This window comes from Dipodomys merriami, unplaced genomic scaffold (assembly GCF_024711535.1).
Source record: "Dipodomys merriami isolate MVZ:Mamm:240054 unplaced genomic scaffold, mDipMer1.0.p SCAF_11, whole genome shotgun sequence".
Lineage (NCBI taxonomy): Eukaryota > Metazoa > Chordata > Mammalia > Rodentia > Heteromyidae > Dipodomys > Dipodomys merriami.
In genome coordinates this window covers 24796672-24823190 of record NW_027202382.1, presented here as the reverse complement: position 1 = coordinate 24823190, position 26519 = coordinate 24796672, and the positions used below count along the sequence as shown (strand labels likewise).

The following is a 26519-nucleotide window of genomic DNA, read 5'->3' as shown; positions in this document are numbered from 1 at the left end:
ATCTTAAAAGTCCATGCAAACAAATTTCAATTGAAACTAGAGTACAGGGCACAGAAGTCCACTAAAAAGCCACCTGTAATAACAGGGGAAGGCTAGTCCTGGGGCTTGAACTCGGGGCCTGGGTGCTCTTTTTTACTTAAGGTTGGCACTCATCATGAGCTACAGGCTCTACTTCTGGCTTTTTGGTGCTTAATTGGAAATAAGTTTGTTATGGACTTGGGTTTTCCTACCTGGGCTGGCTTCAAACTGATTCTCAGATCTCAGCCTCCTGAGTGTCTAGCGCTAGCCACCAAGGCACTTGGCACCAACGGTATCTTGACAAGTTATAAAAGACTTGTTCTAAAATGCTATTTTGTTTTACAGGAACTATCACAGTTGGGTTCTGTTTACAAATCAATATAAAACTGCAGTTTCCTCCCTTGAATGTCCTTTTCTAGGTAAAAACTGCTCAATTCTTTCATTTGCTCAGTTTTAATGACAGTATTCCATTGGTAAACATACAATTCCTGTTTCACAGCTTAAAAAAAGATGGAATGGTTTGTCTTTATTTAAAAGTAAATGAAATTACAGCTTTCAGAGGCCTGGTTTTGCATTCCCTACGGAATTAAGAGCAGCAAAAGAAATTTCCCCAGGCAAGGCAACCCAAGGAATATAGTTCCACAGCGCCCTCCTGAGGACTAAAGGTTTCATTTATGCTGTTTCATTCCCTTAACGAGGTTCAAACCTGTGTGTAGCAGATAAAACTTCCACAATCCCTTAGAAAACAGAATTAGACAAAATTAAAATACTCAGATTGGGGAGTGTTGGGAGCATTCATGAGCAGTAACAACCCCTCCCCCCCCACATCTGCATCGTGAATACTCAAGTTTAAAGTTGTAGGTGGTGACTTTATATATGTATGACATTTACATTTCTGGAAGGTTGTAGCTATTTAGCATTTACTTAGTGTTAAAACTATACTATCATAACCTCAAAGAGATGGTGGTAAAGTTATTTGTAGCTCTCACAAAATGGAAGAAGCAACGGTGAGGCTAGTTGACACTTTTATATTGGTGATGTATATAACCAAGGAGAGCAAGGGGACGTGAACTAGCTGACATTTTCTCTGGAGTGTTTATTAGCCATCTTATCTAGTGTCCATAGATGTGTTTGTACTGCAATACCTTTTATAAATAGAATTAAAAACAATAAGAGGAACATAGTGGATCACACAACATTTTCTTTGCCGTTTCAATTAAGAGCCCAGCATGACTGGGAAGCATGGCATGTGTCTGCTTAAAAGAAAACAGGTGCATCAATAGGATGGAATTTTATGCGGTCAAGAACATATTCAAAGCATACTTAATGACATGGAAAAATGTTCATGGTATGTTAAATGGAAAAAGTAGGATATACGACTATAAACAGGATGACTAGCTGTGTGCCTTTGTGTGTGATGGAGAGAAAGAAACAATAGGAAATTAAAGGACTTAATTTTCTCAGGAAGGAAATGCCAAAATATTATTAATGGTCACAGCTTAAATTTTCCTTTTGAGTTTCAAATTTTCTAAACTAAGAATAAGCATGGAGAAACTTTAAGAATGCAAGTAAAAATTTTTAGGTTTTATTTTTTTTAATTATGTAAAGAAAAGGCCTATATGCTGAGACTTATTTTCCTTCGTGTTGAATAGTGGTTGGTTGCTCTCATACCTCTTATATAGAGCCAGAAGGCTCTACGTAAGACTTACAAAACTGTTTTACAAAACTGGATTTGGGGCTCAGGGTGGCAGCACAAGCCTGTAATTCCAGCTCTCAAAAAAGTGAGGTAGGATTCCCAAGTTCAAGGATAGCTTGGGCTATGGGAGATCTTGTGTTTTACAAAAAGAAAGGTTTGTTGAATGTTTCCATCTTTTTTGCTAAGTGCTCGTATTAGGAAAAAAAAACCCACACAAAACTATCAAGACATTTATTTAAAATATATTTAATATTCAAACTTTTCTGTTATAGGGAAACTACTACACATTTCACATTTTTTAACTTGACAAGGCCTTAGTATCTAAAATGAATGTTAGCCTTTCTAAAATGTATCAAGACAAAAACACTATTCAACATATACAAATAGCCAGTCTATTTACGGTCAGAGCTATAGGTCTTGTGCTCCTGAGCATACTGTCATTATGTTGTTCCAGAGCCATTGACACTGTATAATAAAGGGTACCTAATAATTGAGATGCCTGCTTATTATACTGTCCTTATGACACTTAATTTTATGTCCTAGATTTTAACTTGCATGTACACACACAAACACACACACACACACACGATCAACAGTAGTGCTTCCTACTAGTCAAGCTCAGTCCGTCTCTTCTTGCAAAATATTCTTTCTACTTCAATGGATTCTTGCAACCCTATTTTATGGAAAACCAAAACCCAATCAGATACCTTCACCATCTCCAATGAGATAGAATAATTTTTGTTTTCAAACATTGTTTGAAGCTGATACTAGTGGTATGTGTTGGTAATCATAACTACTGGAGAGGTTGAGAACGAAGGATCAAGGTTAGAAGCCAGCCCAGGCAGAAAAGCCCTGAGACTATGATCTATGAATAAAGAACAACAAGCCAGAAATGAAGGTGTGACTGAAGGTGTTAGAGTAGAAAAAGCTAAGGGAAAGTGCCTAGGCCAAGTTTAAGCCCCAGTACTGGCACAGAAAGAAATTGAATGTTTAGAATAATATGGTATGCCATCATTGGAGACTGACAATTCTTATTGAATTCAGCACAACATGTATTAATGGATTTGTAGATCAGCTACTCCCTTCCCCTCCTCTTTCTCTCCCTTACATACAAAGTCCTATACTTTGTGTATATGTATGTACTTTTTAAATCATTCTATTTATTATTTCATTATAGTTCATTACGTTTTGTTGGTTTCAGTTCTGTATTTTCTTAGCACATTCTACCAGCTATTGTATATTGAGTAACTGCCAAGAGGCAGTTAATAATAATAATAATAATAAAAATAGTTGGAAACTATCATTATTCACAGGTAGACATTCAATAATCTTTCATATAAAGCCACCATAATCTGTCTATATAATGAAAGCTGTGGAATGTGCCACAGAATATTCTGTCTATAAATCCAAAAGAACTATCAGAAATAAGAATGTTGAGGGTTGGAGGTGTGACTCAGGTGGTAGAGCATCAGCCAATGGGTGAAAACCTCAGATACTGAGCTTGAGTCCCAGTCTTGCGCCAAAAAGCAAGAATTCTGTATGAAAACAAGCTCTTTACTAATCAGTCAAACCTGTCTTGTCCACAAGGCCAGGGGGGTACTACCTCACATGTTACTGCATAATGGCCAGATCCCCAAGATAACAAAATCAATGTACTCAGGGGCTTGACCCACTGAAAAGCCCTCAAGGGTTGGGGTAATCACTTCTTGGAGACATTATGGAAAGCCTGGATATGTGGACTAAAAACTCTGAGCTTCAAGTAAGCTACAGGACAGCTGAATGTCCTGGGCATAATTGGAAGGGGTTCTTTGCACAGGGACAAGCACACCTCTTTCTGTCCAGGTCACTTCTTGCTGGTGTATAACAATTCTTCACCTTTGTACAGGTCTGTGAGTTTTATGAAGCATTTATACCATTTGATACTCAATGAATCCTTTTAATAAAAGACAGAGATGGAATTTCCTTCTATGCCCATAAGCAGATGAAGAAATTGAGATGCCCTTTATGTAAAAATTAGTGTCTTGCTTTCTTTTCTCATTCTTGCTGACATAATTAGAGCATTTCTGATACTTTTGTCTTCAGTTGGCTAGTTAATAAGATGATAGACAAAACAGGTACACCCAATTCAGAAAGTTTTGCTAACCAAGTTTTTCCAGTAAACTAGTTGAGAATTAAAAGACTTTCAGTCTCCCAATCACTGTGACTTTTCTTTGGTTCAGAGACTTGAGAGACGCTCCAGTTTTCTGCAATTGTTTGTGTACATGTGGTGTGCAAAGTATTTGGGTATCCGTGTCTGTGTTGATACTAGGGCTTGATCTCGGGGTCTGGGCACTGTCCCTTAGTTTTTTTGCTCAAAGCAGGTGCTCTACCACTTGAGCTGCAACTCAGCTTCTGCCTTTTTGTGGACATAATCTTGTGGACTTTTCTGCCTGGACTGGCTTTGAACCATGATCCTCAGATCATAGATTTATTACTGGCTCAAGAATAAATGTAAAGGCTGGGAATGTGGCTTTGTAGTAGAGTGCTTGCCTAGCATGCATGAAGCCCTGGATTTGATTCCTCAGTATCACATACATAGAAGAAGCCAGAAGTGGCACTGTGGCTTAAGTGGTAGAGCACTAGCCTTGAGCAAAAGAAGCTCAGAGACAGTGCCCGGGCCCTGAGTTCAAGCCCCAGGATTGGCAAAAACAAATAAACAGGTGCAAAGGACATGAGGCGCTAAGTTCAAGCCCCATAGCTGGCATAAAGAAAAAAAAAAAAAACAAACACGGGCTGGGAAGGTGGCTCAGTGGTAGAGTGCTTGCCTTGCATGCATGAGGCCCTGGGTTCAATTCCTCAGCACCACATAAGCAGAAAAAGCCGGAAGTGGCGCTATGGCTCAAGGGGTAGAGTCCTAGCTTTGAGCTGAAGAGCTGAGGGACAGCGCCCAGACCCAGAGTTCAGGCCCCATGACTGGCAAAAAACAAAAAACAAAAAAAAGAAAAAAAACACACAATCCAAACCAAAAGGGCAGTCTTGTACTGGTAGCTCATGCCTATAATCCTACCTACTCAGAAGGCTCAGATCTGAAGATCGAGGTTCCAAGCCAGACTGAGCAGAAAAGTCTGTGAGACTTTTATCTCCAATTAAGCACAAAAAATCAGAAGGGGAGATGTGGCTCAAGTGGCAAAGTACTGGCCTTGCGCAAAAAACCTTAGAGACAGTGCCCAGGCCGTGAGTTTAAACCCAGTACTAGCAAGAGAGAGAGAGAGAGACAGAGAGAGACAGAGACAGAGACAGAGACAGAGACAGAGAGTTACAGTAGTATTCTGGCTCTGTGCAGCTTTCTCTTTTCATGCAACTCCAATCTAGGTAATGCTCTCAAGGGCCTGCCTCACCAGTGGCTGTGCTGAGGCAGGAGAACCAGAGAGAGAGAGAAAAAAAATAAGGCAGATATACATATCAACAAATCCTTTTTCCTACAACTGCTACACAAAGAGCACACACACACAGTGTGTGTGTGTGTGTGTGTGTGCATGCAATGAAAATCCACATCTTGGCTGGGAGCCGGTGGCTCACGCCTCTGTAATCCTAGCTGCTCAGGAGGCTGAGATCTGAAGATTGTGGTTCAAAGCCAGCCCGGGCAGGAAAAGTCTGTGAGACTGAGGGACAGTGCCCAGGCCTGGAGTTCAAGCCCCACGACCAACAACAACCAAAAAATGAAAGAAAGAAAGAAAAGAAAGAAGAAAGAAAGAAAGAAAGAAAGAAAGAAAGAAAGAAAGAAAGAAAGAAAGAAAGAAAGAAAGAAAGAAAGAAAGAAAGAAAGAAAAGAAAGGAAGGAAGGAAGGAAGGAAGGAAGAAAGAAAGAAAGAAAGAAAGAAAGAAAGAAAGAAAGAAAGAAAGAAAGAAAGAAAGAAAGAAAGAAAAATCAGCATCTCAGCCCCATTACAAATGTTTTCCTCTTTGGAACGTGATCAGATACTTTTTTGAGAGACTCAACCACCATGTATCATTTTCCTTCTACAATTTTCTTGATTGCTTATGATTTTATAAAAATCCAACTTCTTTATCAGGTGCATGTTAAGTCATGTTAAAAACCCGTTATTCAAGTTCAACATGAAAGTTTGGGCCTTATTCAACAAAATATGATAAACTCCTTTTGGAACTAATGATTAATGCAACATGGAACAGTTTTGGGGTGTTTAACCTCCCCCCCCAAGGACTTTGGGATTTCACAGTGTAGAGACTGCATATCTACACCATAGAAACAAACTACTCCCCCCTCCTTATTTCCTGCCTCCCTTCTTTCATCTTCCTTTCTTCCTTTCCTCCTTCCCTTTTTCCCTCCCTCCCTCCCTTTCTTTCTTTTCTTTCTTTCTTTCTTTTTGGGTCCGGTCTTGGGGCCTGAACTCTGGGCCTGGGCGCTGTCCCTCAGCTCTTCAGCTCAAGACTAGCTCTCTACCACTTGAGCCACAGCGCCACTTCCGGCTTTTTTTTTTCTTTTTGCTTATGTGGTGCCGGGGAATCGAACCCAGGGCCTCATGCATTGCAAGGCAAACGCTCTACCACTGAGCCATCTTCCCAGCCCCTTTCTTTCTTTCTTCTTTCTTTCTTTCTTTCTTTCTTTCTTTCTTTCTTTCTTTCTTTCTTTCTTTCTTTCTTTCTTCCTTCCTTTCTTCCTTTCTTTCGTTCTTCCTTTCTTTCTTTTTGTGCCAGTACTGGGGCTTGAGTTTAGGACCTAGGCATTTTTCCTTAGCTTTTTTGGCTCAAGGACTAGTATTTGGTCACTTGAGCCACAGCTACCCTTCTGGCCTTTTGCAGGTCAGTTAGAGATAAGCAGCTTCCCTTCTTTGAACCATGATCCTCAGATCTCTTCCTCTTTAGTAGCTGGAATTGCAGGTGTGAGACTGTGGGCACCTGGCTCAAACTGATTTTGTTGTTTTGAGTGAGAGAGAGAGAGAGAGAGAGAGAGAGAGAGAGAGAGAGAGAGAGAGAGAGAGAGAGAGAGAGAGAGAGAGAGAGAGAGAGAGAGAGAGAGAGAGAGAGAGAGAGAGAGAGAGAGGAGAGGGAGGAGACAGCAGTCTTTGCTTAGGGGATTCTTTGCATTGAAGACTTTGTTAGGCAAAGCCTCTCTGGGATGGAAGTCTGATTTGCAATTTGTGCCTTTGTGAAAGGACTAGTTGATTCCTATTGTTTAATGTTCAGATCTCAATTTGCATTGGGAAACAGTGACTTGTTCTGGGGATGCTTCCCTTTTCATTTTCTTGTCCTGAGACCCAGTTGATATTGTATGTTAAAAGAAAATGGATAAAGGTTCTAGGCCAAATATTTACTCTGGTGAAGGAAGTAGGAGGCTGTTTTTTCTGTCTGAATGGTCTTTCTGGGCTCCAGCAATGTGGAGCTGGTAGTCAATTTGGCAACTGACCATTCCTAGGGAGGTCTGTACTCTTCATCGATTTCCTTAATGAGAATACCATGCTTTGTTACAGAAAGAAAGCACTGAAGAAATATGGCCAACAAGTGGATTTGAAGAAGGAACTGGAAGGTGAAAAGAAAGAATTCTCTGATCACCTCAGGACATATTTGAACACTTTGGTTCAATGTCTTCCTTCATAAATAAAGGTTTGAGAAAAATTATTTTAGATTTCCCCTAACAATACTCTCATCAATACTCTCTACATGATGTTTAACTACCTGTCCTTTGGTAAACAATTTTTAACTAACATTTGCTTTGACAGTGTTCCCAGATTGGCAACAGAAAGCCTGGAATAGAAACTTCGTGAGGAGGGATAATTTCACAGATTGCGGGTTTAGACTATGTGGTTTATTTGTTTGTTTGGTTTCTTTTTAACTCTTCTGTTTCTCTCTTTTATCTTTGTCGCTGACCACAAGAAAATGTTTTTTTTTTTTTTCCTTGAACTTGGATTTGGAGTTGCTCTTTGAATAAGCTGGAGGTAAATGGATTATAAAGGAGAATTCATATTCATTGAGCACGTATGGTATTATGCTCAGATATTTTTTTTGGGGGGGTGGGGGGTGGGGGTGGGGGGTGGGGGGGAGGTGTTTGTATGTGCCCAGAGGCATGTACACACTTGGTTACTAGGGCTTGATGTCTGGGCCTTTTTCTTTTTTCTTTTTTTTTAGTCGGTTGTAGGGCTTGAACTCTGGGACTAAGTGCTGTCCCTAAGCCCTTCAGCTCAAGGGTAGCACTCTACCACTTGAACCACAGTTCCACTTCCAGTTTTCTGGTGGTTTTATTAGAAATAAGAGTCTCAGGGACTTTCCTGCCCAGGCTGGTTTTGATCCATGATCCTCAGATCTCAGCCTCCTGAGTAGCTACCATTATAGGCAAGAGCCACTGGTGCCTAGCAGCTATTCCTTTCAAGGCTGGTGTTGTACCACTTCAGCCACAGTTCCACTTTTAGCTTTTTGCTGGTTAATTGAAGATAAGAGCTTCATGGATTTTTCTGTCCTGGGTGACTTCAAATTAGGATCCTCAGATCTCTCCGCCTTCTGAGAAGCTCAGTGCTGTGAGCCACTGGCATCTGGTTTATACCAAAATACTTAGGGTTTTGTTGTTGCCTTCTTGTAGGGAAGAAGACTAACACTAAGGGGAGACAAGTACTTGCCCAAGGTCACATAATTGTGAAGGAACCCAGGCCTGCCTCTGAAACCCAAACTCTTACTTCTGCATCCCAGGTGCTAGAGTAAATTAGACTTTGTTGGCCTAAGGCAGAGTCTCTGAGATAAAGCAAGTTCCTCACCCCTTTGGAAGAAGAACTGGCTTTTTATTCCTCACTGGGTAATGTGCTGTAGCGTACAACTAGGTGGGTAAGATTGGCCTAACCCATCCCTTTTTCTAATAGAGAAAAGTAATCTTATCTGTCATTCTCTTAAAAACAACCCACATTCCTCTAGGTTGGAATTTAGATAATGAGCTCAGAAAATGCAATACTTTCTTACCTATATCAAGACACTCCAAAGGCTATCCTTTCAGGGATCATTTCTATAGTTTGTTACTAGAGAAATCTCAAGGATTGTGTAGAGTACCTGAAACCACGGGGAGGAGGTACAGTGTAAGAAGTAGGTACAGTGTAAGAGGTACAGTGTAAGAGGTACAGTGTAAGAGGTAGAGTATAAGAGGTAGAGTGTAAGAGGTAGTGTTCTCTCCTGAATGTGAAGCTGGCACCTGGTGTTTTCTCGGGGCGTCTGCCACTTGCCATTGATGATGGTTCTTCTTCTCCTTTGTGGGAAGTGAGAGGGAGAGAACACAGTCTGAGTGGTTTCTTTAAAAAAAAAAATTTAAAAAAAAGACACTCCATAATCACTACCAAATCACAAAATAAATCATGACCTTTCTTGCTGGGCATTTTATTCACAGAGTGAAAAGAATTTTGCATGTGCATTCAACAGTCTGTAACAAGAACTAGCAGTTCTGTTTGTCGTTAGATTCACTGGAAATGAACTTAAGAAAACATCTTCATGTGGTATGGTGGTGTACACCTGTAATCCCAGTGCCTGAGAGGCTGAGGCAGGAAGATTCTGAGTACCAGAACAGTCTGTTCTATACAGTGACACTCTGGAGAAACTATGTAAAGAGGAACAAACAGAAGGAAGGGAAGAAAGAAGGAAGGAAGGAAGGAAGGAAGGAAGGAAGGAAGGAAGGAAGGAAGGAAGGAAGGAAGGAGGAAGGAAGGAAGGAAAGGAGGGAGGGAAGGACCAAAAGAGGAAGGGAGGGAGGGAGGGAGGGAAAAAGGAAAAAAGGAAGGAAGGGGGAAAAACCCAATCTCTTTTCAATGAAGAATGCCACAGAGGTAGTTAGCTGTTAAACATTATACACTAGAGCTTGCTTGTTTTGAGGTTACAGTTTGAGCCCATAGGAAACACTCTTGTCTCTTGCTCATCTTCCAATACCATTTGCCAACATTCTTCTAATGCTCCCAATAGCTAAAGATAATCCCTTTTCCCCTAACCAGGATCTCTACCTAAAATAGATCTGGGGATGTGCCACCAGGCATGAACAAGTGACTCAGAGAGCCATTTCAGATCACAGAAGCAAGGAAAGCTCTGAGGAGCAGAGGAGCAAATGAATGGCAGGGCCAGAAGACATTCCAAAGAATTCCCACCCAAAGCCATCTGTGTACAAATGGGGGAGTGGATGGATGTGCCACACCCCCCAGCATGGTCAACTATTATGGTCCCATATCTCCATTCTAGCCTGAGGTTCCCTGACTCTCACCCTCAGCTTGCACAGGACATATCAGGGTAAGTGGCTAAGCACTGAGGTCCCCTAACTAAGACACAAACACATAGGTGTTTATGAGTATTGAGCATCAGGAGGGCAGAAGAATGAATGTATCCTGGAACTCATGAGATTTGGGATACTGTCTTCAGAGGGGCTTTTGTTGGTTGTGTTGAGTTCTGTTTTGTTGTTTGCTTTGTTTCCTTTAGCTCACTTGTACCATTCATTGGTTTTAGATCTAATTCCTTTTGATAGATCCTGGAATGGACTTCTGTGCTCCTTTACCATTATGTAGTAAGTAATACTTGTAAATAAGGGCTAATAATTGTTAAGGTGTATTCCATACCTTTCCTATAATTAAACATTTTTCTCATTAACCCTCCATGATAACCTTATGAGGTAAGCATTCATATTTTTATTTTAACAACAAGGGACATAAGTCTTAGATAATCTGACTGAGATAAAATATCAATAAAAACAAGTGAAAAATAATTAGTAAATGGGTAATTTAAATCTAACTACCAGCATACACTCTTGAGTCATATGCTATCTACCTATCTATCCATCATCTGTCTATGTGCTGGTACTGGGGCTTGAACTCAGAGCCTGGGAACTGTCCGTGATTTTATTTTATTTTTTTGCTCAAGGCTGGCACTCTATTGAGCCACCATTCCACTTCCTGCTTTTTGGTGTTAACTGGAGACTAGAGTCTCAGAGGCCTTCCTGCTTGGGTTGGCTTTGAACTGTGATCCCCAGATCTCAGCCTCCTGAATAGCTAAAATTACAGCCCCCACCTCTTGAGTAATATGCTTTGTATGCAGAAGAATGTTCACAAATTAACTTGGGGAGTAGGAGGAATTGATACAGTATGATCCAATTTGATTTTTTTTGGGGGGTGTCATGGGGCCTAAAGTGTGGGCCTGGGCACTGTGCTTCAGCTCTTCAGCTCAAGGCTAGCACTCTACCACTTGAGCCACAGCACCACTTCTGGCTTTTTCTGCTTATGTGGTGCTGAGGAATCGAACCCAGGCCTCATGCATGTGAGACAAGCACTCTTCCACTGAGCCACATTCCCAGGCCTCTAATTTGATTTTTTTAAATGCCTATATCTATGTCTTCTATATCTATATCTATATATATGTATTAGGAAAGACTACTCAATGTCAGTTCTTGGAGCAGCCTTCTCTGGCTACACTTAAAGAGCTTTCCCATCCTGCCCTGTGGTTATTTATGTTTTTAAACTGCTTAAAGCCAGATGCTTGCTTGCTGCATCTGTGTATTTTTCTACAACAAGGCTCAGGGCAATGCCTAAGGAAATGTGTGTGGCAAGTAATAGGTACTCAATAAATTTGTGTTGACTTGAAAGAATGCACTAAATCCTAACCCTTAATACTTTTTTTTTCTTTTTTTTTAAACCAGTCCTGGGGCTTAAACTCAGGGCCTGAGCACTGTCTCTGACCTTCTTTTGCTCAAGCATAGCACTCTACCACTTGAACCATCACACCACTTCTGTTTTTTTCTGTTTATGTGGTACTGAAGAATCGAACTCAGGGCTTCATGCATGCTAGATAAGTACTCTACCACTAAGCCACATTCCCAGCCCTTAATCCTTTCTTTTCTTTTCGTTATTACTTCCTTCCTTCCTTCCTTCCATGCCACTCAAAACCTGAGTGCTGCTCCTGAGTTATTTTGCTCAAGGCTAGCATTCTACAATTTCAGCCATAGTTCTACTTCTGGCTTTTTGGGTGCTTAATTGAAGAAAGGAGTTTCATGGACATTCACCTGGGCTAGCTTTGAACTATGATCCTCAGATCTCAGCTTCCTGAGTAGCTAGGATTACAGGCATAAACTACGGATGCCTGGACAATTTACAATATTGATACTTAGCTAGAATGTGTTTTATTTTTGTCTGAAATCCTGAGGGGGGGAGAGAGAGAGTGAGAGAGAGAGAGAGAGAGAGAGAGAGAGAGAGAGAGAGAGAGAGCATTTCCAATTGAGAATCAAGAAGCTTAAAAAGTCTAATTTCAAATGCATAAAGGAGAAATCCTTCCTAAAGGATATCTTAGGGGAGGAGAGGAATAAGAAAAAGCAATAAAGGGTATAAATTTGATCCAAAAGCATTCTTGGTACATGGAACTGGAGGCATGGCTCAGGTGGTAGAGCACTAGCTGTGAGTGGATAACAAAATAAAGCTGATTGTTGGGTATGTGGCTCAGTGGTAGAGTGCTTGCCTAGCATGCACGAAGCCCTGGATTCAATTCCTCAGTACCACATAATCAGAAAAAGCCAGAAGTGGCACTGTGACTCAAATAGTAGAGCACTAGCCTTGAGCAAAAGAAGCTCAGGGACAGAGCCCAGACCCTGAGTTCAAGCTCCAGAACTGACAAAAAATAAAATAAAATAGAATTAAATTAAATTAAAAAAAAAAAGCAGAATGTGAATCCCCATCCCATCTATATATACATATACACACATACAAAATCCTTTGATACAATTTACAAATGCTAATGAAAAATCAAAATTCCAAAAGGGAATCTCATTCCTTAGCATAATACTTTCTCTAGAGCAGAAAGTTCTTCCAGTTGCTAGAGAAGATGATTGGAAACCTGCTTAGACAAACTTTGTTAGAGTATATTAGACTTTGCCAGAAAACCATGCAAACATCCAGGTACAAAGAACAAATAAAGGTTTATCACTGGTAAAAAGACCAACAAGACCCCTTCTCACAAGAGAGGAGTGAGAAGAAATGCTGGCTATTGTCTGAGGTAACCTATATAACCTAAGAGGTTTAAGAAGGGCTAGAAGGGGCTAGGAGGCGGAGACCCTGGTGTGGACGTATGGACCAGGGGCTTCATCATGGCAGACTAGGATTTATGACTGTTGCCCAAGTAGTAGATAAGGGCCCTGCAACTGCCCAGACCTGAAAGGGGATCCCCTCTAAGGGGATCTTGTTGCCTTATGTGGTGGTAGATGCCCCAGAGAAGCGCCATCCCAACGTAGAGAGGGTCAGAGGCTGATTATGTACTGTCTCTACTAAATGGGCCTAGTGTTGCCTAAGAAAGGAGCCTGCTAAGCTGTGTAAAGGGGAAGGAGCTTGCTAAGCTATGGGAAGAGAGCTCATTGGGCTAACAAACTTGCTTTGAATCAATAGGTAATCATGAATGTTTTCACTGCCAGTCCACTTTGGGTCTAATTCTCTGGTGGCCTTTTTGAGCAGCCTCCAGATAGATTTAAAAAGATAAATCTTCCAGGCAACAAACTCTAAGGAACACTTACTAGATGACCAAGTATAGTTGTAGAGAACTAGGGAAGGTTTTGAGCAGACTGAATAGTCGCCTATCTGGTCAGTGGGAATATGAATGGAACATTCCTTGAGACAGCTGAGTTTGAAGCCCAGAGGTACTCTCTCAAGACCTCTAAAGATGAGGTCTCAGAAGGAAGTCAACCACTTCAAAACCAATGGCTAGGATCGTGCTTTGCTCTATTCTAGTTGGAGATTTTTCTAGTTCTCCCTCCTGTCCTTCTGAAAGGTGGCTTCTACCCCAACAGCAGCCTCTGAAAGTCAGAAGCAAAACTATTACAAGTTGCGCTGGGTGCTGGTGACTTACAATTATAATCCTAGCTACTCAGGAGGCTGCAATCTGAGGATCCAGGTTCAAAGCCAGCCCCAGCAAGGAAAGTCCCTGAGATTTTTATCTCTAATTAACCACCACAAAACCGGAAGTGTCACTGTGGCTCAAGTGGTAGATAGAGTATTTGCCTTGAGCTGAAGAGCTGAGGGACAGCGTCCAGGTCCAGAATTGAAGCCCCAGGGCCAACCAAAAACCAAACAACAACAATAAAAGCTAGCCTAGGGAAGAAAAGTCTTGAAGACTCTTATCTCCAGTTAACCAGCTAAAAGCTGAAGTAGAGGTGTGGCTCGAGTGTTAGAGCTCCAGCCTTGAACTAAAAAGCCAAGCAAGAACATAAAGCTGAGTTCCAATTCCAGGACCTGCACACGCACAAGCGTGCATGCACACACACACACACACATGCACACACACACACACACACACACACACACACACACACACTCACACACACACACACACACACACCAAACAAAAGTACCTGCATTCCTCCAAGCCAAGGGTCTGTTTTGCGAGCTTCCTTCTCCTTTCCCCAAACAGAAACGAGCTCCTATATAAAATTCATAAATTCTTGGCAGAAAAGTCATCCTCCCATTGAAAGAAACAGATGTTTTACAAGTAACTTTTGCCATTATATGCTGTTTCTAACATCATAGCTTTAAATTGTGTGGGGATGTTAGCTTTTTATTTTTTTTAGATAAATGTCAATATGTTCTAGGCAATTTTTCCATCTCCATCTGTGTCACACACATCGCCCACCCTCCCACCACCCTTCTCTAACTTTCCAGAGTAGCTGGGAATTGGAAAGATACTGAAAAGTGAAAGCGGAAAATTCAACAAGTGTGCTAACGTATAATCTAACACAGACAATAATAAGCCGGTGCCCTCCCAGCTGTGAGTCTTAGAAACTTTCTTCCTCTAGTCTTTTTAGAGTTTGGAATGGCCCACAGTCTTTTAACAAGGCAATTATGACCAATTAACATTCAGAAGTCAGCTGCTAGCCTGGTGCCTGTGATTCTCTCCAGAGACTGAGATCTGAGGATCCTGGTTCCAAGCCATCCCAGACAGAAAAGTCCATGAGACTCATCTCTGATTAACCAGCAAAACATCAGAAGTGAGGAGAATGCAGTTGTACTACTCAATACATAGCGTATGAAACTGTGAAATTTGAACAGATGGACTGGGCTGGGAGTGATGGGTGACAATGATGAAAGGGATAATAGTGATAAAGATGCATTGCATCCTCAATGGATATGTTGAATGGCAATCCCTTGTGGTAGAGTGCCAGCCTTGGGCAAAGAAGGCAATGCTTGCGCAAAAACTAAACAAAAATAAAGCAAAAACAAAAGCAACAAAAGAGAGAACGAAGGAAAAGAGTGAGGAAGGGAATGAGGGAGGAAGGAAGGGAGGAAGGAGGAAGGGAGGAAGAAAGGAAGAAAGGAAGGGAGGGAGGGAGGGAGGGAGGGAGGAAGGAAGGAAGGAAGGAAGGAAGGAAGGAAGGAAGGAAGGAAGGAAGGAAGGAAGGAAGGAAAAAACACAATTCCATCAGAGGGATCTACACATGAAGTCTCTCCTTGTAACCAAACGGCACTAGGCATATTTCACTTTTATGTCCTGTGGAACTGCCTTCCATATACATTATACACTATATTACATATCTGTAATATCTATGTCCGGGTTCCGGGGAGGGGGGGACACGGGGGGAGGGGCAACGTCCCAGGCTATCAGGGCCCCGCGCTCGCAGGCTTTGCTGCCCTCCTCCCAGCATGCCCGCCCGTTTTGGGGTTCCCAGTGGGAACCGGGTGAACGGTCTGGGTGGGGTGTGCCGACAGCCGGGCGTGCTGGGCGGAGAGGAGAGCTCGGGGACCGCAGACGCACGTTCGGAGACGCACTAGGGGAATCTTCAGAAGTGGGGTTCGCCGGGGAGTCCAGGCTCTGGCACCCAAGTTTCCACTCGGCTGGATCGGAGTCCAAACGCCCACCAGCAGACCGAATCCTCCTCCACCCGCACCCACCCACCCGGAGGCGCCCGGACCCCGGGGCCCCTGCGTGTCCAAATGGAGGTGGACGTGGGAGCGCGCAGGGCGCAGCACGCCCGGGGCCGGCGTCCGGAGAGCGCAGCGCGGGGGTGACCGCGCAGACCCCGCGGGCCGGGGCCGCGTCTCCATCCAGTCTCCCGGAGCAGGAGGGGGGGGGATCCCCAGCCCGCCCCTCCCCCCCGGCGGGGCAAGGCCGGAGGGCGCGGCCGTCCCTGGCGCCTGGAGCAGGAGCCGGAGGCGGGCTCCGTGTCGCGGTCTACAGCGCCTCCCACCGGACGGCGGGGCACAAGACGGGGACAGTGGGTTCCCGTCCCCCCCCCCCCGCCCCCAAACGCCACCGCACCCCCCCCCCCCGCCTCGCGCAGAGACCACGCCCTTCCCCTTCCTCCCCCGCCGAGCCCGACCTGTTGGTGCTGAGAAAGTAAACCTCCGTTGGTCCTGGCCGGTCGTCCTGGCTCGCCACTGACTGGTCCCGCTGACCCTCTTTGCCCAATGACAGTCCTTCCTCCCTCCTTCCCTCTCCCCGCCCCCCTCCTTTCTCTCCCCACTTCCCATCTCCCTCTCCTTCCCCCCACCTCTCTAGTTTTGAATAGGAAACAAAAAGGTTATTGTCGAATAAATAGAAAAACATCGTTTATTGCATGCGTGAGAGTGCCAGACATGATCATTATTAGCTGGCTAGGTTTTGAATGAGAGATTTCCCCCCCTGCCCCGCCCCTCCCACCGCACACACCCACTAGCAGATATTTTTGGGGTGGATTTCAGCGGGGGACTCATTTCTGGCTTTCTTTAGATTTGTGTTTGGTCCTAGGGTTCGAATCCAAGGCCACACACTTCTCCCCTGGCGTCCCATTGAGGTGGGAAAGGGAACCCTGAGCGCCTCGCTGGGGTCCAGCGTCTTACTGATGGCGGCTTGTCTCTTGCTTGAACCTCATTGCCGAACTGGGGGACAATAGCGGTGCACGCAGGGAGTTGCTAGCAGGTAAGAAAACCTCAACCTTCTTGCAGTCAGGTCCAGAGCAGCACTCCTCACGGTGCACCACGTGCTGCACCAAACGCACTGCAGACAGCCAGCAGGCCCTAGGCCCTGGGGTGGTCAGCACAAGCCCTGGGCGCATCCACCTGATCTGGCAGACTCCGAGAGCATGCTGTTTATTGTCCTGACCAAGGAGGGAAACTCCAGCTGCTGTGGTCTTTCTAACTCAGCAATCCTCAACGCCTCCCTCAGAGGTCTCAGATCCTTCCCCCACCCTTCACTCTCTCTCCTCTTCCTCCTGCACCTTTCTATTCCTTGCCTCCCTCTCTCCCTCCTTTCTTTTCCCCTTCTCCCTCTCTTTCCCTTCTCTTCCTCCCTCTCTCTTTATCTCCCTCTCTCTTTCCATCTCCCACTTCATCATCCTTCCTCTCCTTCCTGTCCTTCCCTAACCTCTCTGTCTCCCTCCCTCTCCTCTCTCTCTTTCTCTCTTTCTCACTTGCTTGCTCTCCAGCTTTTCCATTTCCTTTGAATAGGATCACTGTTTTTGCCCAGGCCAGTCTGGGCAGTGATCATTTTATTTGTACTTCCCAAGTAGCTGGGATGACAGACATGTACTACTGTGCTCAGCTTTTTATTGGTTGAAATGGGGTATTGTGAACTTCTTGCCCAGGCTAGCCTTACACCAAAGTCTTCTGCAACAGGCACCTGGTTTTCATGGCTGTCTTTATCCTGACCTCTGTGAACCTCAGTAACCATGTCTTTCCAATGTGAGGCAGTAATGCCTGCAGGGACCAGCATGGGAAGGAATGGAGATGTGTGCATCAATCAACACACAGCAAACATCCCTGAAATACTTACTTTGTTTGTATGTGCTGGTACTAGGTCTTGAACTCTTGCTTAGCTTGTTTTGCTCAAGGCTCTAACACCTAAGCTACACCTCCACTTCCAGTTTTTTGCTGGCTAATTGGAGATAAGAGCCTTTAGGTTTTGTCTGCCCAAGCTGGCTTTGAACATTGATCTTCAGATCTTAGTCTCCCGAGTAGCTGGGATTATAGACATGAGCCACTGTTGCTCTACTGGCTTAATATTGTTTTGTTTTTTAAACAAAACAGAGGTGCAATTAGTTGTATTTGTTAGATTGAATGGAGCTTCACTTTCACTAAGTTTCACACGTGGGAAGGCTTCCCTGTAGACTTTTACCATGTCCGTGATCTTGTCAAATGTATACCTGCCTCTCTCTCTCTCTCTCTCTCTCTCTCTCTCTCTCTCTCTCTCTCTCTCTCCCCCACTCCCTCTCTCTGTCTCTGTCTCTCCCTCCCTCTCCCTCTCCCTCTCCCATTCCTTCTCCCTCCCTCCTTCCCTCCCTCTCTCCCTCTCTCTCTCCCTCTCCCACTCCATCTCTCTGTCTGTTTCTCTCTCTGTCTCTCTGTCTCTGTCTCTGTCTCTCTCTGTCTCTCTCTCAGCATGTTGCATAGAGAAGGAGCAATGGCTCTTCCTAGAGCTAAACGTTTAGTATTGGCTTTATCAATCCTGTCCGCTGAGACTTCCAAAGTTAACCAAGATAAGTCAACATGGAAATGTGTTTGGTTGTTGCTATTTTACTTGCTTCCCCAACCCCCCCTCCCCCTCCCCCACACCGGTCAGGGCCTGGGTGCTGTCTTTGACCTTTTTCCACTCAAGGCTAGTGCTCTACCACTTTAAGCCACAGCACCATTTCCCCTTGATCTTCTTTTGCTAAAGAGGAGCACTCTAGCACAGTGCCACTTCTGGCTTTTTTGAGTAGTTTATTGGAGATTAGAGTCTCGCAGACTTTCCTGCCCCAGTTGGCTTTGAACCTCAATCCTCAGATCTCATCCTTTTGAATAACTCAGATTACAGGTGTGAGCCACCAGTGCCTGGCTGCTTCTGTGCCCTCTGAGGCTTGTTTGGAGGTTCTAGCAGGTACTAGCTTCTTATATACCCTTGATGACAGAATGGTTTTTTTGCTTTAGGACGGTCGTTATCTTGGATGGAGAGTGCAGTTGGAGAGAGAGACACATGGAGCAGTGAGAGAGAAAGGAGAGAACCTGTCCATCCATCCATCCATCTATCCAGCCATCCATCCATCCATCCATCCATCCATCCATCCAGCCAGCCAGCCAGCCAGCCAGCCAGCCAGCCAGCAACAAACCCCAGTAATCAATGGGGTGACAGGTGTTGCAGCCATATCACACCCAAAGTTCTGTGCCTTTTGAATGGGAGTGGGGGGTGCTGTGTAGAAGGCAGGGGTGCAGTGTTATTTCAAAGGAATGCCTTGAACAGCTGGGTGCAGGTGGCTCACATCTGTTATCCTAGCTACTCAGGAGGCTGAGATCAGAGGATGGTAGTTCAAAGTCAACCTTGGCAGAAAAATCCATGAGACTGAAAAATAGCCTGCAGAAAGCCCAGTTGAAGGCATGTGAGTAGGTGAGGCCCTGAGTTCAAACTCTGGTACTAACAAAACCAAAAACAAGCAAAATGCATAATTCTGAAGTGTATGAGTATATATATAACAATATTTTCTGTCCCAAACCCAAATATGATACCTTTTGTAGATGTGTGATAGGTTCCGGCAGCTTGCGGGGGGGGGGGGGGGAGGGGCTGGGGTTCCATCCCTGTGACTTCTCTAGCTCTCAATCAAGCCTGGCATTGTCCAAATGTAGGGGGAGGGGACAATAAAGCCCATAGGTCCAGTGCCTATAGCTCACGCCTGTAGTCCTAACTTCTCAGGAGGCTGTGATCTGAGGAGTTCATTAAAACAGAGCACTGAACAAAAGGAATTCCAGGAGACTCATCTCCAATTAAATACCAAAAGGCTGGAAATGGAGCTGTGGATCAAGTGATAAAGTGCCAGTGTTCAATGAAAAATCTAAGGGACAGTCCTCAAGTCCCGAGGTCAAGCCTAATACCAACACACACACACACACACACACACACACACACACACACACACACACACACACACACACACACACACACATCCATAAAATAATAATGTCTAAGGCTTTTGTGTCTGTCATGGTACGCTTGCCCATTCACTTGTCTGCACAACCCATTTTCTGGATGACTCTCAGAATGGTTGAGGGACTTGGGACCCCAATGTTAATGCCCCCAGAGCAGACATCACTCAACATCCTGCCTGATCTCCATGCTGTTAGGAAAAGATTCTGCTCTTTCAGGCTCTGACATTTCTGACTTTTCACTTCCCGTCTGAGCAAGCATCCTTAGAGACTCTTTAGAAATGACAGGACCTGAACTTTATTAATACAGAAACTGAACAAATTAGAGAGCTTTCACACATTATAACAAGGGATGGGACAGGTGTTACTTCAACCCAAACTAGTCATTATGGGGCCGTTTGTTGAAAATTTGCGCTGGTGGCTTGGAGACAGTGCCTTTTGCTCTCTGACTCACAGGAAGCAAAGAGAAGTTACTATCAAGTGATGACCATACTTAGAAGCTGAACTAAAAATGAGGAGGTCGGTCAGTCAGCTTGGGGTGGAGGGTAGTTGGCTGCACTTTTCAAACTGGGAAGTACCAAGCTGTAAAAAAACTTAAGTGTTTTGTGTGACTGCATGTGTATCCTATATTAAAAAAAAATGTATTCAGCAAGCATTTGTTGAATAGTTACACATGCCAGTTTCTGTGCTTGGAAACATGGAAAGGTGTGTGTGTGTGTGTGTGTGTGTGTGTGTGTGTGTGTGTGTGTGTGTGTGTGTGTGTGTGTGTGTGTGTGTGTGTGTGTGTGTAGGTCTTGGGGTTTGAACTCAGGACCTAGGTGCTATCCCTGAGCTTTTTTGATGATTACGGAGAGAAGAGTCTCATGGCCTCTCCTGCCCAGATTGGCTTCAAACTGAGATTCTCAGATGTCAGCCTCCTGACTAGCTAGTATTACAAGTGTGATGCACCAGCACCTGGCAGGTTATCATCTGGTCTGCTGTCCAGTGGTCCACAGTGTGGGAGGAGGAACATACCCATGTGGGCTTTACTAGTCAGCCATGTTCCAGTGCAGATAAACACTTCACTGCCTGTGGAAAGCCTGGTAAACCTGCTGCTCACAGAGGAATGGGTGACATTAGTCACATTTCCATGAAGAAACTGAGGCTCTGGGAGGGAAAGATCTTATTTTTTTGTGCTAGTTTTGGGGCTTGAACTCAGGGTTTTATGCCTTCAAGGCCAGTGCCCTACCACTTAACCACAAATCTACTCCTGGCTTTTTGGTGGTTAAATTGTTAGTATACTTACTTCTAAGTACCATTGCTCATTTACAAAGCAGCTAGGAAAGTGCCTGTGTGTATTTCCTGGTGTACAGGAGTAGAACTGTGTCTAGGCTATCTTGTTGGTTGAGAGGGGTAGCATGGAATCTGTGAATGATTTCAGGCAGTGTGGACATTTTACTAGTATACAGGAAGTACTGAGGTTTGAACTAGGGCCTCCAGCTCGCTAGGCAGGCAGGTGCTCTGGAGCCACATCTTCAGTCCCAGTGTAGACATTTCAACAATAAGAAATGGAACAGGATGCCTTTCCATTTATTCAAGTCCTCTATAATTTCTTTATTAATGTCTTATGTTTTTCTGTGTAAAACATTAAGAGCTTTGTAGGTTATTTTCTAAGTATTTGTTATATTTTGATTCTATTTTAAATGAGATCTTTTTTCTTTTTTGGGGGGGGGCCTCAGTTCTTCAGCTTAAGACTAGAGCTCTACCACTTGAGCCATAGCACCACTTCCACCTTTTTCTGCTTATGTGGTGCTGAGGAATTGAACATGCATGCATGCAAGACAAGCACTCTACCACTGAACCATCTTCCTAGCCCCTGAGATCATTTTCTTAATTTCATTTTGCAATTGTGTGTTTATTTTGCAGTATTGGGAGACTGGGCTCAAGATATTCTCTCTCTCTCTCTCCTCTCTCTCTCTCTCTCTCTCTCTCTCTCTCTCTGTCTCTCTGTCTCTCTCTCTCTGTCTCTCTGTCTCTCTCTTTCTCTCTCCTTCCTTCCTTCCTTCATTCTTTCCTTTCTTTTCTGGTCCTGGACCTTGAATTCCAGGCCTGGGCACTGTCCCTGAGTTTTCGGGCCAAGGCTGGTTGTCTACCACACATGGCCACAGCTCCACTTCTGGCTTTTTTTGTGGCTAATTAGAGATAAGACTCTCATGGACTTTTGCCTGGGCTTGCTTTGAATCATGATCCTCAGATCTCAGCCTCCTGAGTAGCTAGGATTACAGATGTGAGCCACTGGCATCCGGCTACTTTTATTTTTTCCACTGATTATGATGTTGCCTTTGGGCTTGTCATATATAGTCTTTATTTTCTTGATATACATTTCTTCAAAGCACAGCGTGTTGAAGATTTATTATTACACAAGGGTATCCAGTTTTGTCCAGTGTTTTTCTACTTTTATTGAGATAGTCATATGCCTTTTGTCTTTTATTTTGTTTATATGGTATATCACATTTATTGGTTTTCTTATGTTGAACATCATTGCATACTGGGATAAATTCCATCCAGTCATGTTATATGATCTTTTTAATGTGCTGTTCAGTGTTGTTCACTGATATTTTGTGAGGTTTTTTGCACCTACATTCATGAAGGGAATTGGTTTGTAATAGTGTGCTTTGAAGTGTTTTTGGTGTTTACCTCAGGATAATGCTGTTTTCATGAAGTGAGTGGGGAAGGATTTATATGGAAAATATTCTATTTTCTAGAAGCACTTGAGGGAGTTGACATCAAGCATATAATTCCATAACAAATCAGCTTGCTTGGCAAGTAGAATTAGAAAATGGTAGAACTGGGGCTGGGACTGGGGCTTAGTGGTAGAGTGCTTGCCTAGCATACATGAAGCTCCAGGTTCGATTCCACAGTACCACATAAACAGAAAAAGCCAAAAGTGGCACTGTGGCTCAAGTGGTAAGAGTGCTAACCTTGAGCAAAAGAAGCTCAGGCTCAGTGCCCGGCCCTGAGTTCAAACCCCAGGACTGGCAAAAGAAAAAAAGAAAGAAAGAAAGAAAGAAAGAAAGAAAGAAAGAAAGAAAGGAAGGAAGGAAGGAAGGAAGGAAGGAAGGAAGGAAGGAAGGAAGGAAGGAAGGAAGGAAGGAAGGAAGAAAGAAAGAAGGAAACAGTAGCACTGGGTCAAATCTCCTCTCTGTCATAGAATAGCCCTGAAAACTTGTGGAAAGCACTGTAGTACTTTGGACCTTATGTTTATCCCCTTATAATGGACAGCCAGCCAGAGGGATTAAAGGAAACAACTGGTGAGAAGTGTTTCTGTGCACCTAACCATTATATGTGAAGTGTGTGTGTGTGTGTGTGTGTGTGTGTGTGTGTGTGTGTGTGTGTGTGTGTGTGTGTGTGTGTGTGTGTGTGTGTGTGTGTGTGTGAATGGTGCTGGGAATTAAACCCAGGGCCTCTCAGTTGTTAGGTAACAGCTCTACCATTACGTTACACCCCTAGCCTACATCTGGCTACTATGAATACGAGTTCTAAAACACATTTAAGAAGTCCCACTTGACCACCTCCAGCTCCTCCCCAGTGTGAATCCCCAAAGCTCAGGGCCTTCTTTGTCTTCCTCACAGTGCTGTGGTTGGAGAGATTTCATGCTGGAGGCTGGCGCTTCTATGCTGCTAGGTCTGTTTTCTTAGGGTGGGACTTACCTTACTTAGGCAGGTTACTTAACTCAGCAGATCCTGGGTTTCATCACCTGTAAAATGGCAAGAACAATAGGCTTGTTAAAAGTAAGATTGTAAATTAAATGGAATAGTGTCTTATATAGAGTTTGCCTCATAGCAAGTATTCCATAAACCAGCTCTGTGTGTATGTGCGTGTGCACACATGCACACGCACACCCCAATACAGGGGCTTGAACTCAGGGTCTTGAGCTCATTTAGCTGGCTTTCTTGCTTATAGTTGGCATTCTAATACTTGAGCAACTCCTATCCAGAATTTTGCAGGTTATTTGAAGATGAAGCCTTGAGATTTATTAGCCAGACTGGCTTTCAACTGTAATCCTCTAGGTCTCAGCCTCCTAAGTATCTAATGTTAGAGGTATGAGCCACTGGCCTTTGGATAAACCAGATTATGTATGTATGTATGTATGTATGTATGTATGTATGTATGTGTCTGTCTGTCTGTCTATCTATCTATCCATCCATCCATCCATCCATCCATCTATCTATCTATCTATCTATCTATCTATCTATCTATCTATCTATCTATCTATCTATCTATATCCCTGTCTGTCTGTCTGTCTGTTTGTCTATCTATCATCTATCTATCTATCTATCTATCTATCTATCTATCTATCTATCTATCTATCTATCTATCTATCTATCTATCTATCTATCTATCTCCCTGTCTGTCTGTCTATCTATCTATCTATCTATCTCCCTGTCTGTCTGTCTGTCTATCTATCTATCTATCTATCTATCTATCTATCTATCATCTATCTCATCTGTTATCTAAGATACAGTCTCACTATGTAGCCCAGGCTGGTTTTAAACTTGTGATCCTCCTGCCCTGCCTCTAAAAGTCTGGAATTACAGACCTATACTACCATGCTTGACTATTATTATTATAACTAGGTCAAACTCTCGGTCTATAGGTAAAAGAAGTGTCAGCTGGGGCACACTTCCTAAATAATGCTGTTGATGCACTTCTATAAAAAGATTGTACAAATGGACCTCTAGGCTCTCTGATGTTTGATGGTCTCCAACTCTAGCTCTTCTGCTCACCGGTTCCCAATTTTAGGGTCTAAGGTATGCCCTTCTCCCCCTTCAGGCCTGAGTTTCTCCCCCAACTGGCCACATAAAGGACTCACTCTAGGTTTTTAAGAACACTGAGCATATTCTCTGCTATAACTTGCAGGACATGCTCATTGTAGAATTCTTAATTTGTTTTCTATTCCACTTTGTTGGCCTGAAAGCAGGAGAACATGTAATTTTCCTCACCATAGCTATATGTTGAAAATTGCCTGGGCTATCTCTTGCTTTTGAGACAAGTTTCTGTTGTCAAAACCTACTATAGGGTTGGGAATGTGGTTTCATGGTAGAGTGCTTTCCTAGTATGCATGAAGCCCTGGGTTCAATTCTTCAGTACCATATAAGCAGAAAAAGCCAGAAGTGGTGCTGTGGCTCAACTGGTAGAGTAATAGACTTGAGTGAAAGAAACTCAGAGACAGTGCCCAGGCTCTAAATTCAAGTCCCAGGATTGAAAAAAAATGCATTGATAAAGTCCTGTACAATGCAAACAAAATTAATCGGTGAAGTGGAATAAAATTAGATGTTCCCTTTGTTGTTGTTGTTGTTGCTGTTTTTGGTACTAGGGTTTGAACTCAGGACCTCACACTTACTAGTCAGTTTCCTACCATGTGAGCCACTATGCCAGCCCTTTTCTACATTGATTATTTTGTGAGATAGGGCCCTGCTTTGTGCCAAGGCCAGCCTTTGATCCTCCTATTTGGGCTTCCCCTTATTGCCGGGATAATAGGTATGCATCACATGTCCAGCCATTGGTTGAGATGGAGGCTTGTGAATTTTGGTTGGGGCAGGTCCTGGATTGGCCTTAAACTGTGATTCCTCAATCTTTGTCTTCCAAGCAGCTGGTATTACAAGCTTGAAACACCATACTTGGCTGAATGTCCTCACCTTTGGAAAATACACACTCAAGTGTTAAGGGGTAAAAGGCCATGAGGCACATAACCTAGCCTCAAACAGAATAAAACTTTAATAACAGGTAAATCTGGGTAAATATATGGGAAAACATAGTAATTTTATTTTTGCAACTTTCCTGTAAGGTGAGCACTCTACTACTTGAGCCACAGCACCACTTCCGGTTTTCTAGTGGTTTATTGGAGATAAGAGTCTCACAGACTTTCTGGCAGGGCTGGCTTTGAACCGTGATCCTCAGATCTCAGCCTCCTGAGTAGCTAGGACTACAGTACAGGTGTGAGCCACCAGCACCCGGCTTTTGTTTGTCTTCTTTTTGCACTTGGTAGGCAAGTGCCTTGCAAATGAACTACATCCCAGCCCCCAAGTAAATATTTAGAAACAAAATATGTTAAAACAAACACAGAGAGCTTGAAATTTTTTCGTAAATTCTTTCTTAGCTAACATAAATTCTATAAAGTAAATACATGAGGATCTAGAGGATCTAATGGACAGAGCTGAATCTGAAGACATAACAGAAGGAAAGTGGGAGAGCTGGGAAAATATGAGGCCTAAAAATATAATCTCTTCTACAAAATGTGAGGACAAAGAGAAAACAATCTCATATAAAATATGTGGACTAAGAGTTTTAATCTCTTCTATAAAAATTTACCTTGTTCCCTTTCAAGATCAGAATCGATTGGTGAATTACACCATTGGACAGCCACCTAACAGATGAAGGTAAATGTCTCCTTATAAGGTTTTTACAAGGTCAATTTGCAGAAGGTGAAGGCATAAGGTATGTAGATAATGCCTGTAGGCTCCTTCACAGCAGGACAAATGGCAGCACCTGATGGTGCTGGGGAGGTGGCTCAGTGGTAGAGTGCTTGCCTTGCATGCATGAGGCTCTGGGTTCGATTCCTCAGCTCCACATAAGCAGAAAAAGCTGGAAGTGGTGCTGTGACTAAAGTGGTAGCTCTAGCCTGGAGCTGAAAAGCTGAAGGACAGCGTCCAGGCTCCAGAGTTCAAGCCCCATGACCAACAAAAAAAAAAAAAAAAAAAGAAAAGAGAAGAGAAGAAAAAAAGAAAACAATAAAGACTTCATGATATTTCCTTGTACATCCATCATTTCTCTAGTCATTTCACCAGTGGCACTAAGGTTGTTTCCAGATTGTGGCTATTGTGAATATTGTTACAATCAACATGGGGCTTGGCTATCTTCATGAGGTGCTACTTGTGTGTCCTTTGTGCACATATCAGCAGAGGGTCTACTTGGGGGATATG

The 26519-nt window shown here is 43.5% G+C and overlaps 1 pseudogene; it reads left to right on the top strand.

Annotated features, from left to right (window-relative positions):
- The first annotated feature begins 8674 nt into the window (after positions 1-8674).
- LOC138822385 (small nucleolar RNA U3) lies at positions 8675-8972 on the top strand (annotated as a pseudogene).
- The last annotated feature ends 17547 nt before the right edge of the window (positions 8973-26519 follow it).